A 12793-nucleotide genomic window follows, 5' to 3' on the forward strand; every position below is an offset into this window, starting at 1 on the left:
TCGATCATAAAAATCAAAAGTAAAATAAAAATAAAAAATTGTGTAGGCCCATAATTATTCAGGAAATAAACTAACACAATAACAAAGATTACAGGTTTTGAATCTCTATTTTGTTAGTTAAAACCATGGATTAAATTGATGAGTTTACAATTACAAGATCACAATATAAGTGATCCAACTAGAATACAAAATTGAAGCTAACTTTCGTCGGCTGCATTAGATAACGTCATAGGCTTTGGGCAAGATTACCAATCCTCTCCTTCATGGCCTGAGAAAATCCGATACCAAAACTTCCGATTCAATAAGAGGCATAGAATCTGTCTTCTCTAAAAGACATAAATATTCAAGTGTAACTAATATTTGCCCTCCATATTCAAGTGTGCCCCATGACAACATTATAGTGGAACACTCCTTTCAAGGCGTACCTTCTATGGGTTATGTAACTTTTTCATAATGGTCTCTCTTTTTTATGTTTATGAATTCTCTCTTGGTATTACTGCATCTAATGCAATGTTTTCCTATAGAAACTAGGGGGGAGCAACTGCAGATATTATTTCTGACCTCCTACCCTTTAAAGCTTATAGGTAGAATTACAATGGAAATCCCATGGTTAGCTTGAGAATTATGGTGTGTCTTTTAAGTATGCAGCACACTGCTCATTGATTACATGAATTCTCAAAGACATAATAGAGGTAATTGCAATTGCCAAGCAATCACCTGTACCACTAACATCTTTTGTTACTCTTTTGATACATCAGCGAATTTGCTTCACTGTTCATAAATTCATTACCTAAACTATGGGTATATTACTCTGTCACTTATTAGTACTTGTAGAATTTTGGCCACTCTGAGTCATGTAAGATGAAATGGGATACTACACCTAAGGAAGGTAGTCATATATACTCATAGTTGAGCATAGTAAGGAAGGTAGTCATATAATATTACTCTACCAGGAGTGGGAGTAGGCAATTAGTAAAAAAAAAACAATTATGTGAATCTAATTAGAAATACCTTTATTCTATTCACAGGAGATGAAGCTTTAATACCATTTGATTCGCTGCCAGAAGAACTACCAGAGTCTGAAGCAGCAGTCTAAAATTAAAAACCAGCAACACAACAATACAGAGTCGAAACAATTGAAATCAAATAGTTGGCAAGCAGCAAAAGCCTATGCATTTCTTCAAAGAGCCCATCATACACCAGAAATGAAACAACACCATCTTTCTTTTTTTCATTTTCTTGTTTGGGTTGTTTTGAGCTTTGGTAAATGTTGCCTTATATACTATGTTTTTAAGTTTTCGATAGTTTATTTACTTTATGCCATTTGCACTCTTAAGTATTTTATTTTTTGTTGCTCTATACAAATGTTAGAATGGTAAAAAGGAACCATGGCTAGAGTGGAAGGAAAGGGAAAGGGAAATGGAATAAGTGACAGTGGCTGGCTTACAATGATATGTACATGGTCATAGTCTCAAAGTCGGAGTACGGGTTTAAAACGGCAAGGAAAAACTTCAGAAAAAATGAAGAAAATGAAAAAAAAAAAAAAAGACATAAAAGATAAAAAATTATGAAAAAGGTATATATCTAATTATACATAAGACATTTATTTTAACTTATTCTATGTTTTCATTATAACATCTTCTCAAACATAATTATACCTGTTATGATGCCCAAAAAAGTTTACTCATCAACAAATCTATTGTTCAAAATAAGGCACTATTGAAAAAATGAAAAATCATAACATCAAGATATTAGCATCAAATCCCATATTTCTACATTTATGAATCACCAAATTATATTATGTCTCAAATCCCACATCAAAGAAAAAAGTGTTTATTTGTTATTTTATTTTTTAAGACTGTATAAATAGAGGAACTGTTTGTGTAAGTTGGGAACCATTTAACAGCTACATACAAAACCATATCAGAATAGATAATGCCTCCAATTCACTTCAACAGAATACTAGCACACAAATAGCAAACAAAAAACATATAATAAAAATCTAAAATACGTAAAACATCATATAAATGATCTATTTTATCTAAAATATTAGTTAGAGAAATGCAATTAATTTCTAGAAAGTAAACAAATCTGAGAGTAATGTTAAAACAATGAATCTCATGATCATCAACGAAAAAAATATATGAAAATTAAATAAGGAATCGAACAAACCTACAACATCCAATCCAGAATTATCGACAGATCACCAAAATATTTAGATCGAGTATCGAAACAAAATCTCAAATTCTAAATATTTTTTGAAACAACTTACCTGATCTCCAAAGCTTATAAGATTTAATAAAATCCTAAAACATGATAACGAAGCAATTGAATCGAACTCTTTTAGAGATTAAGAACACCAACATACGATCAAAAAATCTTGCAGATTTCAAAAAACTCTGAAACAGATAGACAGGAGAAGAAATAGTGTCGATGTTCATGTATCTCACTTTTGTAAATCAAATTAAAGTGATATGAATTCCTAATCGGTGGAAAAAAAAGAAACCGAATAACAAAATTACCTTTCAACTTGAAGAATCTGAGAACAACTCTTCGGTAAATACATCAAATTTTTTTTTGTTCTTAGGTTTTGTTTCGTGCAAAATTAACACATTTGGGAAATAGAAAACCAAAATTAATATGTTTTGTGGAATCAAAAATCCTAGATCTCATCTTCAACAACCTGAACAGAGTTATGGATCTACCAATCTAAAAGAAAGGAGAAAGAGAGACTCACCTTCAAAAATAATAGAGAACTTCTTCTTCACTCCATCGTTTCCAATGTTGAAAGACCGAGAGATCACTACGAGAGTTTAGAGATTGAGCGATTAGATAAAGAAAGATCGATAGATCAAATAGAGGGAGAGACGAGATCGAGGGAGACGGAGGGATAGGGATACAGAGAGAGGGAGAGAGAGAGACACACACACAGAGTGAGTGAGTGAGTGAGTGAGTGAGAGACGAAGTGGCAATTGCAGATGTGGTATGTGGTCTGTGGATATGAAATTTGTCGTCCATGGGCCGCGGAATTTGGGTATTAAAATTCGACGGGCCCGGCCCAACAATCTTTTTCACTAAAACTTGGGATTTTCACGTAGTGCAAACAATCAATATAGAGAAGAATTTATTTTATTTTTTGTAGAGAAATATCACTTCCATACTTTATTCTCTATTCTCAACTTTTTACTTCTTTTTTTAAACAGTTATTGTATGGTCTTTCATGATATACACTGCTATGTATGATCTAGCCTTATTTTGTTATAATATAATCAATTTTAAAAAATTAATTAACTTTTTTCTTATAACTAACGTGGGTTTTTTAATTGGACCTCCATTCATTAATAAAAGGACCCAATTACATTGGAATGTAATTAGTAGATGTGTCATCCTCTTAGCCCTATTACTAGGGGAGAGATTAAAGAAGTGATTTTTGCCTCTTAAAAGAAGAGGCCTTGGGGCCTGATGGATTTGGCATGAAAATTTTCACCTCTTATTGCGATATAAAAAGGGTTGATTTGTGTAAGGCCATTCTCGAATTTTTTGAAATGGAAAACTTGTACAATGGGTGAATGCAAAAGATTCGAATGCTAGACGTCTTGAAAGTTTCAGGCATATCTCTCTTTGCAATTTCTTGTATAAATTCAAATTCTCTATTTGTTGACTTTTTATCGTTGGTCCCTTTCAATCGAACTTTGTGAAAAGTAAGAAATCCAGGATAACATTCTCTTGGCACATGAAATGGTTAGAAAACTTCATCTAAAAAAATTCTTTCCTAATGCTTATGTTCTAGGATAGACATTTAGAAGCATTTTGATTGTGTTAGTTGGTCGTTGCTGAAGTCAATTCTTTTCCAAATAGGTATGCCCGGATTGTTGGATAAATTGGAATATTATGAAATGTGTTTCTTCGGTGGTGAAGTTTTCAGTTTTAATCAATATATAGGACGAGTTTTGGGTATTTCTCTTGATAGATAAATCCATTGGTTTAATTGGAAAAAAATGCGCATCTCCTCTTGATTGGGGGGGGGGGGGGGGGACGACACTATGTGAAAGAATTCGGCGGGTTTAGAAATCAAAATTTGACGGCTTAGGGCTGTCGAATTTCTCCCACCCTCCATTAATTTGATGGTTTCAATCCGTCAAAAGAAAAAAAAAAATCTTGATAATGAAAAATTTGATGCCATGGTCCGTCAATGTCGAATATGAGCTTTTTTCACATTGTGGGACTTGGATTCGAAGATAACGAGATTGTAACAGAGTATGATGAAACTCTTTCATACTATTGTCGAAAACAGACCCTATGGGCTAAGTGGTTGAGGAAAATATATGGTGAAGACATTTGGAATGTTGAAATTCCACAAAATGTTTCATGGTCTTGGAGGGGAATTAACATGGTCAGAAAAGAGATGCTATGTCAAAATGTTAATTTATTGCATTATGGTGCTTATACTCTCATGCTGAATGACCCTTGGCTTGAAGATGGGCCTCTAATTTCCCAATTTCGGAATAGAATAATCCATTTCTTTGAGAGCCATGCGGATGCACAAGTCAAAGCCTTTCTGGATGAGAATTCTTGACAGTTAAAGATGCCATTTGATACAAGAATGGAGGAAGTTTTGTGAAATCCCAACTAATAATAATAATAATAATAATAAACATTTTTTTTTGTTGTTGATAAATTTAAAAATTTAGTGTTGGACTGAATCAAGGCCCATAAGAGTTTACTTTATTGTAAAAATCAAGTGTATTTTTAGGATTTTGTTTTACAATTAAGTAGTGGTGGCAGGAGTTTGCATGTACAGAGTGTGTGCGAGATTTTTAAGGAGAATTCTAACTTAACCCTTGGATAAAAAATCTATGGCTTACAATTTGAGAAGAAAAAAAAAGGTCTTTCGTATGAATCAACAAAAGAAAAGATGATATTTTGCTTTAAGAAAAAGTCTATTTCAATTCAATTAGTTGCAAATTATTTAAAAAAAAGGGGGTTTTCAAAATCTTTTTTTCTTTTTGGAGTATTTTACTTTCGTTAGAATCAGAACTTTATTTTAGGGGAGAGAAGAACTATGATTTTTTTTTCAACGATTTAAACTTTACTGTAGCAAATTTGATTGGAGAAGAGAAAAAATAGGTAATGTTTTCTTTTATTCAAGAATCAACTTGGATTAATCGAGTTATATCAAATCGATCACACAAATTTCTAGGGTTTATGGTTTTTTTTTTCTTGATTAATTGACTTGGTTTAAATTTCATTATATGTGGATAATCATTATTTCTAGTTTTTCTCAAGTCAATTTCGATTTAAAGTCCATGAAAATTTATTTTTTATCTTGTTCGGATGCCACTAGTCCATATTTATAATTGTAAGGTTTATTTTATTTATTTTAATATTTTTATTTCAATATTTAATGACTTTAATTATTTATTTTGTTTTACTTTAAATAAATCGAATTAAGAAAACCCCATATCTTTTTTGAAGAATTTATGTTTCTAGTTAGTCAAAACAAATTTGTTGGGTTAATTGTAAAATCTATCGAGGACTTGTTACTACATATCCATTTACGATGATCCATATGTCATTAGAAAGACTGAGAAGTTCTCTTTACAAGATAAATATTATAAAATACTTTTCAATAGAGAAGCAGTCTTGCAATTCACAACTTTTTTGTTGGTTTTTGTTTTGCGAGGTAGCACGACAATGCTTACTTGTACAATTCACCAAAGTTGGTACTCTATTCGAGATGATCCCTATATCATTAGAAAGCTTTGAAATTGTTATATTTTTCAAAAATATAAAAAAAAAATAAAAATAAAAATTATCCTGTTAGTTTTTCTTATTTTTTGAATATTGTGTTGTTTTAATATTTTTGTTGCTTTTTTTTATTTAATTTATTTAAATAAAAAATCCTTCGGATGGAAGAGACACTAAGATTTTATTAGGGTAGCTTGGCCATCTTTAGTAGTCATGTAATTTTTATTTGTATAATTACTTTATGTAAAAAATTAAGAAAGACGTATAAATACAAAAGAAGGAATCATATTGTATTAGGGGGAATTTATACCTACGTAATAAATAAAAATTATGTATATTGTATGATTATATGTTTCATATGTGCCTATCGATAAATAATGTGGGATATAAATGTTTAGTAGTTTTTTGTTATAAATTTTTGTTTGTCATAATAATATTTATATTGAAACTACATGAAATGTTTAATCAGATTTTTTAAAAGTTACTAGGAAAATTGATCTCATTATCTGTTGATTGTTTTCTTTGTAGATAGGCTTGAACTTCCCTATGTTAGAGTTGTAAATTAAAGGCTAAGCCTTTTGTACAGTTTCCATCTTTTATAATAAACAAAATGCAATTTTTGACCAAACTAATTATAAGGACTGTTTGATTTTACTCAAAGCCATGGAATTAATTTCAATTTTCATTAATCTCCCAATGAGAATGGATCCATCAAAAGATATAGATATTAGAATATTGATATTAAAATGATGGGAAGAGTGGTCTAAAGGTACAGACGAGAATGAGAGTTGAGAGAGAGAGACGTGTGGGTATGGAGGGGAGTTTCTCTATAATAAAAAAAAGTTCTCCCTGGATCTTTTGCAAGCTCATCATTTTATAAATTTTATTGATAAGATTCATGATAATTTGATTACCACACGAGGCAAACTCAGTTGACTATCCTAACGTGATAAGTTTGGGAACTGTAGATCTGCATTTTACGGAATAAATAACTACACTTCCTCATAAATAAGTGTATCTCGAGGGAATCATGTATTATGAGGAGCACAGATCTACAATTTTCGAAGGTATCACGTCAAGTTGTCGATTGAGCATTCCCACGCAGGTGCCACTCTATTGATAAAATTGTTTTTAGGAATTACCCAACACATTATTTCCACTTTGTCTTGTTGTCAATGGGTGGGCCAATATGAAATTGCTATAGGACGAGCCCTATAATTTTTTTTTCCTTCTTTTTGTGTGCACTTTGATTTCTTTCATTTATTAGAGCATATTGGTGGGACCCATCAGAATCTGAGAATGTTCAACATTGAGAAAGCTTCCATTATTTTTTCATCTTATTTGACTTCGTTGATTTTCTTTTCTTAAAAAATTGCTCGTGCGACCACTTCCATGCCCAACACGGTCAGTCCAAGTTTCTCAATCGTTTCAAATTTCGATGGCACCCACATATAATTTTTATAATTAAAATCATGGGTCCCATGAATTAGTTTTTATTAATTGTGATTTTTAATATTTTTTTATAGTAATTTTAATTAATCCAGATTTTTATTATTTGTTTGTTAAAATCTTTTATTTATTTGTTTTTTAAAATTTCTTGAATGTTAGTTATTATTATTATTATTATTTTTTTTGGTTTTAATCTTTTGAAACATTTACTTGTTTGTTCTTTTTCAGATTTTTTTGCTTGGTTTAAAATTTTAATTTGTCCAGTCGTTTAATATTTCAGTTTGTTTAGGATTTTTGAATTTCAAAGTGGTTTAAGATTTTTATTAAATTTTAATGTTCACCTATTATGTTTAAATATTAATATTTATTTTTTAATTATTTTCTTTTGTTTCAATTTTTGCAAGCGTAAGTGGGATTGTGTTGAAAGAAATTATTGCTTTGCCGCTGCAGAATAGTCTTTGAATTGGGGGTATGTTTTTTGGGGTTTCAAGGTATCTCAAGATTGTTCTTTTTTTTTTTGGTGATTTAAGTTTTTGTCAAAATATTGGTTTCAAGTTTTTCAATGTGGAATGTGGGAGCAGACCCCACGAAGGGCAATTTGCAAAATTTTTGGAATGTTTGATTTCGTCCTGAGTTATCATTTCATGTGTTTTGAGGGTATTCCTAAAGAGCAACAAGGCCGAGTTGTGTTTTGAATGTCAAGGGTATATTTGTCATTTTATCAAATTTTATTAATTTTGATGGAAAATTTGGCTTGGCCCTCAAAATGACAATTTCTATGTCCCGTAGTCTTATTTGCCTAGCTTAACGTGATCTCTAAGCGTCTATTGACTTTACAAATTTCTAGGTATTGTGTGAAGCATACCTAGACGTAATTTCTATGTCTAGGAATTTCATTGGCGTCGTGATCGAAAGGAAAAAAGAGTCTGAGAAAAGTCTCAAGATGCATCACACAAGCTTTTAAATTCTCCAATGCCTTTTACTCATTATTAGGAATCCACAGCAGTCGAGGTGACAAATTGCTAAATCAGGTGGATGCAAAATGCGGTGTCTATAATTTGTGGGATTGAAAACCTTACTCAAAGATCTAAAATTTTCGTGTTTTAACTATTTTGAGGTCATGGGTTCAAGTCGAACTTATCTATAATAAAAATTATACACCCACCTAAAATAATACTTACTTTTTCCACATAACATTATTGAGGATAAAGAAAATCCTATGCGAGAAATAAAAATGATAACTAGAATGAAAAAATAAAGATACAACACAATACAAAATTTTGCGTGATTCCAGTAGATTGTCTATGTCCCCTGACGATGATGAGATCCTTTTACTATTATGCCGAGGGAAGTGATCATTACCATCTCCCCCATTGTGACAACCTCAAGACTTTCTCCACTCTAGCTAGTGGGCAGAATTCAAGATCCTATAGATTCTATTTAAGGATTTTTCTTCTCACCTCCCCCCTATAAGTCAAGCTTTTTTTTTTCTAGATCTTAAAATCTCAAAAATAATAGTTACAAGATTCAGGTTTTGTCCTAAGGTGTATGTATCCTATCAATTCTTCGGGGATTGAGCTCTTTATCTATATAAGGTGGAGCCGGGGATTTGTCTACGTTGGGGGGGGGGGGGGGGGAATAGTTTCAATTTTTTTCTCCACCATTATTATTTATTTAGTTTGTTTATTGTGTGTATCCTCACTCTTCAAGTTAGACTAGTCACAAGCACCGCCCCCTCCATAAATCCTACGTGCAACTGGTTGAATCGAGGGTGGTGGATGGCCCCAAGGAATTCATTGCTTCATAAGGTTTCAAACATTTGACCTACCCTTTGCGAGCTTATCAAGTGCCCCCATTGTTGATCTATTGGTCTTTGTTTTCATACCATTCAATGATTCATATGTTTGATTCCTCTACTTCATACTCATACTACAAAATTTTGGTTTACACTCTTTTTCGATTCCGATTAGCAAAATTCAATTTTAATTTCGAGTTCGAACTATCCATCAATGAGATTAAATGTACACCCCCCACTTTCTATTTTTTCTATTAAAAAAAAAAAATCATAATATTGGGCAGAGACCTCAAAGTATCTTTTGTTAACATAATTAAGAGTTCCCAGTACTAGTAAAAATCTTGAAGTAGATTTATTTTTATTCCCTCATCTACAATTCTCTTTCGCATGTGGGGGGAAGAACTCAGATTTTTCTTGGTGACTAGACTTAGTCACACACATAAACAGATCATGTGAGTTAGGGGTGTCAATGGATGGTCCAAAATTCGAATTTGATTTGAATTCGAATTTGAAAATAGGATATTATTAGAAAATTTTAGTTTTATGTATTCGAATTCGGATAGTTTTATGTATTCGAATCCTTATTAGATACGGATTCAAATGTTAATATTTCAAATTCGATGATATCCGATTTAAAATAATATATAATATATATTATTTTATTTGATTTATGTTTTATATAAGTAATATAATAAATATTATTTTATTTGATTTATTTATCATATACATAGTATAATATATAATAGGTTTTTTTTAATAATGAAAAATCACTCGGATAAAGAAAATTTGTGTGTTTTTTTTTTTAATATACAAATTATTTGAATTCTAATTGGATATTATCTAATATTTGATAGAATAATTAGATTCGAATTTGGATAGAATTTTAGAACATCCGTCGGATTCAAATTCGGATTCGAATTTGAATTCAGATTCGGATATTATGGTATTCGAACCGACAAGCATTCGTTGATAGCCCTAATGTGAATTAAGTGTTACATTTATTTTCTTGTTAGACATTTTATCTGTTAAGAAAAATAGAATCAGAAAAAAAAAAGATGCAATGACACACAAAATGTAGAGATTTTTACGTGGTTCACTCGAGATTGAAGTACACCCATGGATCGTATTGCTTCCACTATAAAGAAAAAATTCACACTTACATATTTTTTACCTTTTCATCACCAATAATAGAAATATATACCCTCTCGAAAAAATCTAACTAGGATTTTACATAATACCAGTGAAATTACAAAAATACTATTGAGGAATATTCTTTTGAGACCTTTGCCCCCAAATCCCCGTCTTTTGGACAGGGGGGCCCTAGTCCCGCCCCCCCCTAAGCAAACTTAGCTTTGAGATCGATTGGTGAGCATTGTGTTACATGATGACCAATACTCACTACACGAAAATTGGAAAATTTGACTAGAAAATTCGATGGGTCAAGACCGACAAATTTTAGAAGGCCCGTTGAAATTTTGATGTTCCTTAGACTCGATGGCTTAGAGATGTCGAAATTCTCCCATCGTCCATTTATTTGATGTTTTTGGTCCATCGAAAAAAAATATGACAATGAAAATTTCAATGCCTTGGTGGGTTGAACATGGGCCTTTTTCACATTGGGACTCGTTGCTGACCAGTAACATCAAACAATAACATCGTCATGGTCTCCTAAAGTCAATGACATGGATTTCCATCAAGATTCAATTACCAAGACAATGGGCTTATCAAAACTTGAATTTTTTCCTTCCAAAAAAGAAAACTTGGGACCTTATGTTGTTTATTTTAATTAGTGAAAGACGCATTTATTCATGAAAAGGAAAGGGTTGCAAAGGAAGACAACTTACACACAAGTGAGACAGCTTCCCACCAAGGGAAAGAGAAATAAAGTGAGACAGCTTCCCACCAAGGGAAAGAGAAATAAAGGAAGAAAAAGAAACAAACTAAACTAGGAGTTCCTAGTTTCCAATTATTCATACATATATAAATAAAACCACGCAATAAAAATCAAATGCTGGGGACAGGGTAGTCCTCTTCAGATACGGCCTCAATCCATTCTCCATCTTCATTAATCACCATCCCTTTGTTCTCCTCAACCCCCCATATTTTAGGAATCATGTACTCATCTTTAAGCAAATCTTGTTCCTTGTTAACCAGACTAACACTCCTCTGTACCTTCAAGTCAAAGTCACCATCCGTTCCATTCCAACCTGCAACAATATGTAGCAATAATTGAAGGTCATGAAACTTTAGTAAGACGAGTAAGTCCTGCTTGAGGTATGGTGACTTAATAGCGTCCATCACGAGATCAACACCGATAGGAACATACTCCTTTGGGAAGGGGTACATTGGTACCAAGTCATACTTATTCTTTGTGTGCAAGATTCGGAGGTTCGGGAATGACTCGACCTTCTCCTTGAAGGCCTCGTTACCGACTTTCGGGCAATTAAAGAGAAAAGCCGTTACCGGGATATCCGACAACCCATTTTCGACTACATCAAATGCACTCAGGACCGATAGAGCTCCACCGAGGCTGTGTCCCGTAAATATTATGCTTAGAGTATCGTCTTTGTACCGTTCCACCAATTCTTTGATCTTTGTTTGAAGTTGGGTTCTCGCGCTAGGTATGGTGCTAGTCGGTTTTGGGTTATCGGAAGTGTAAATGCTGAACCAACCCTTCATGACCTTCAAGGTATCATTATCGATGTCGTCTGGGTTCAAAATATCATTTATCGAAACAAGCTCCGTTTCGCAGGCCATTTTCCATTCAAGAGATGTTCTAGTACCACGCCATGTGACATATATTTCACGTCTCCCAGAGACTCGACTTACTTCATCGGATGTGACAGCGATAAATCCAAACCAATTGACTTCGGAATCGCCATTTTCGTTCACGACCACAGCATAAAGGAACGTATCGACGAAGTAGTCTGATGCTAATTGGAAATGAACCTTATGCAAAACTGATTTCTTGGAATGGCGGCATTTGCCAAAGTATTTGGAGTTTTCATCGCTAATGAATGGATCGCCGTTTGCCTGGCAGAAGTCACCACATTGAAGGATGAGTTGCCGAAGTTTTAGGTTTAGAGGTTCTAGCAAACCTTCCCAATTTTTGCTCCCTAGCAATTCTTCCCACGTTGGTTCAATTTTGTTCATCTCCATAACCACGATATATAGATGAAAATGGCTAAGTTAAGTGAAAGATTGATATTGATTCAATCAAGCATACTAAGGTCCGTATTTATAAGAAAAAATGCTCGACTTGAAATGACACATGCATTAGAGTGTGCACAAAATCATATATATTTTCTCAAGATGTGAAAGTATACAATCGAGGACAATCAATGGTTCTCTATACTGGATTCTTATTTCGACTACCTTCTATCTAAAAACGAGGAAAATGCCCCTTAAATTTTTTTGTTTTACTAAAATACCCTCCAAATGCAATTTTCACAATGTATATTTATTGCACTTTAACGTGTGCATATAAAACACGTAAATCTTTTTCTTGAGTACACATGAAACATGCTCTTGCCACGTCAACTTCGTACAGAAAATCACGTGCATTAGTTGAATTTAATGATGGAAGTTGGCTTGTCTTATTCAAACCTTTTAAGCACGACCCCACAATGTGTGAATGTGTGAATGTGGTGTGGTTCGCTTCTCTTATTTGCTTTAGAAAAAGGGAGCGTCTATTTGCTGCACACACACCAAAAGTACTTTACTTACCCACCTTAAAACGTAAATGGCATTTACTATTTTACCTTTTTTATTTTAAATTCTCAATACACACATCTAAACATA

General features: G+C 32.7%; 1 long non-coding RNA gene and 1 pseudogene across 1 annotated transcript; both read right to left on the minus strand.

The window, feature by feature from the left end:
- LOC147390516 (uncharacterized) lies at positions 1–2936 on the minus strand. The gene is made up of 3 exons (XR_015182519.1): positions 2738–2936; positions 1012–1079; positions 1–268 (listed from the first exon to the last, which is right to left on the minus strand). It is a non-coding gene; the product is annotated as an uncharacterized LOC147390516 (long non-coding RNA).
- An 8060-nt stretch (positions 2937–10996) lies between these two features.
- On the minus strand, positions 10997–12151 carry LOC147390517 (phospholipase A1-IIdelta pseudogene; annotated as a pseudogene).
- Positions 12152–12793: the final 642 nt, after the last annotated feature.

The sequence above is a fragment of the Akebia trifoliata genome, chromosome 11, assembly GCF_017979445.1.
Source record: "Akebia trifoliata isolate Shusen 1 chromosome 11, ASM1797944v1, whole genome shotgun sequence".
NCBI lineage: Eukaryota > Viridiplantae > Streptophyta > Magnoliopsida > Ranunculales > Lardizabalaceae > Akebia > Akebia trifoliata.